The sequence below is a fragment of the Corylus avellana genome, chromosome 8 (genome assembly GCF_965113065.1).
Source record: "Corylus avellana chromosome 8, dhCorAvel1.hap1.2, whole genome shotgun sequence".
In the NCBI taxonomy this organism is placed as follows: domain Eukaryota; kingdom Viridiplantae; phylum Streptophyta; class Magnoliopsida; order Fagales; family Betulaceae; genus Corylus; species Corylus avellana.
The window spans coordinates 16,753,791-16,756,410 of record NC_142497.1 but is presented as its reverse complement, the minus strand read 5'-3'; the positions used below and the strand labels follow the sequence as shown (position 1 = coordinate 16,756,410).

Sequence of the window (2,620 nt, the reverse complement as noted above, 5' to 3'; positions counted from 1 at the left end):
GACTCGCTGGGACCCGACCAGGACCCAATCGAGACTCACCGAGACACCGCCAGGAACTTTTTGGGACTTTGCGGGGCCACCGCCAGGACTTCGCTAGGACATGGCTGAGACACCATCGAGACCCAGTCAGGACCTAGTCTGAATTCGTCGAGACCCAACCGAACCACTGCTGGGACTTAGCCGCGACCGTGATTGGACTTTATCGAGACTCATGGGACCCGACAAGGTCACCGTCGAGACTAGGTCGAGACATTATCGTAATTTAAAGTTTAATATCTATAAATTTGTGATTTTCCATACTTACCAAACATTGAAAAATGTTTTCAGATGAAACATTTTTTTGAAAAATGATTTCATTGAAATCATTTTCCAATGAAAATTTTTTTACATCGAAACAAACAGAGCCTAAAGTGCACTTAGTTTACAAACACCTTAATTTGTCTAGACCATATACTTGGTGCTTTTTAACATTTTACTCAAACACATACTTATTTTGGATAAAAATTCAATACTAGCTTCATATTTTACAAAATTTGAAATGATGTGTTATCATCTAATTACCTTATACTTCTATTTATTATAAGAATATATCACATAGTATGGTGACACATCATTTTAGAACAAATTTCTTTTTTAAAAAAGAATTGAGAAACTTAGTAGATCTCAATTAAATATATTATCCATTGTTGATCGGGTCTTGTGGCTTGTCAAGCACCATTTACTCAATTTTTTTGTGGTTATTAATTGTTCCGTGGTATCAAACCGTATAGCTTAAATTAATAGAACTACGTTTTTCCTCTCAACGCAATTAAAGAAAATTCTTTTAACTCAATCTATTAAGTTGGCTTATGTTTTTAAAGCATGTCAAAATCTAAGGGAATTAAACGGAGTATGTATTGAAACATGTGTCTTTAGAACTTTTATGATTCTCACATGCATTTTAAAAACATAATATACTATCCGAGTAATGCTAGAAATCACTATTGTGTCACTTCAAGAATGATGTAGCTCTTAAAATCACCAACAACTGATTATTATAGAATTTTGATTGAATTGTAATTTTAAATACCACTTCAATCTTAAAGTGACATAAGAGAGACATAATAATGACTTATAAAATTACTCATACTACCCACATTCGGTCTTGTGATTTGTCAAGCACCATATAGCTTAAATTAATAGGATAAAGCTTTCCTTTAAACCAATTGGATTGTAAGAATTTTTTTTTCAACCCAATTTAAAAATGAATAAATCAAAGAGAACTTTCTCTCCATCCGCAGTAAAAAAAAAGGTAAAACTTATTTGGGCTCACCATAATTCTTCCAAACCCCAAAAATAAAAAATAAAAGCTTGCCTTGATAGAATAGAACAACCTTTGTCACCATAATCAGTAAAAAGGTATATTTATCGGCCCTCGGCGTAACTTCTTTTGAAAAAGTATGCCAAATTCTCAGAGTCCGTACATAAGCTGGGAAACGAAAAGGACGTTAAAAAAAAATGGTAATAAAGCTCAACCCTTACAGTAAGCAGACACAAGGAGAGGGTACGGCCAATACATGGCAATTATTCGAAAGCACTCTCTGGATAATCATCACTGTTTTTATCGGAGAGAAAACGCTGCAATGAAAGCGGAAAATCCGACGGACACCAGCATTCCATGTTCTGTGAGAGCCACTGCACCAGAATCAACCACCAGTGTAGGAGTAGTAGTAGTACTGCTACTACTCTTTGGACTAGCTGCTGCCTTCTTAGCCTTAGGCTTGACTGGTGCCGGCGCTGGTGCTGGAGGCTTTGGAACGAAGATGTCCAGAGGAAGAAGAACTTTGTCCACTCGATACACAGCAAGCTGTTTAGCAGAAAATAATGTACCGCTCACTGTGGCATTCACAAGGCCGGTCGAAATGTTGACTTGGCCTCCGGCTGCTGTCAAATTTAGCGGGTAATCGCCGGGGTTGGTATCTCCTGCTTGCGTTCGAACCGGGTTGGTTACAGTTTCGAAGTTCTCCAATGAATAAAATTTGGGTAAGGTGTGAAACTGCATGAGCCGGATCTTTTCTTCGTTGCTGAGAGAGTTTAAAGTTCCCGATTTGAGGTTGGAAAATGCGGAGTCGGTTGGAGCGAAAAGTGTGAAACCAGTGTCTGAATTGTCGAGCTGTCCTTTGATTTGGTCAGCCACTGCAGTGGTCCTTAAGAGGCGGATTAGGATGGTGAATCCTCCGGCCTTTTGGAGGATTTTGGTGACGTCGGGGGTGCCACGTGGTGCCGGGGTATCAGCAGGCTTAGCCGGGGCCTGAGCTGGGGCCTGAGCTGGCGCCAGCTGGCCTGAAGTTGTGCTGCAGAGGCAGAGAAAAACAAGTGAGAGGGAGAAGACTGCAGCCTGCTTGGCCATCTTTGCATGCATGGTGGGCTGTGGTTTTGCTTGATATATATTAATTTGCTACGTGTTTGATATGTGAGGGAGGGAGGATGCATGGGGGCTTTTATTAAGGCTTGGAGACAACGAAGTTAGGTGAAGGGTACAATCTTAGTTGCAAAACCATAATCTCAGTGACAAAACCTGAGATGTTAGCAGCTTATCTTATCTGTGAGAGGTGGCGGGATGAATGGATAGAATCAGATA

General features: G+C 40.0%; 1 pseudogene; it reads right to left on the bottom strand.

The window, feature by feature from the left end:
• Window positions 1-1,600: 1,600 nt before the first annotated feature.
• Window positions 1,601-2,401, bottom strand: LOC132164539 (fasciclin-like arabinogalactan protein 12 pseudogene; annotated as a pseudogene).
• Window positions 2,402-2,620: the final 219 nt, after the last annotated feature.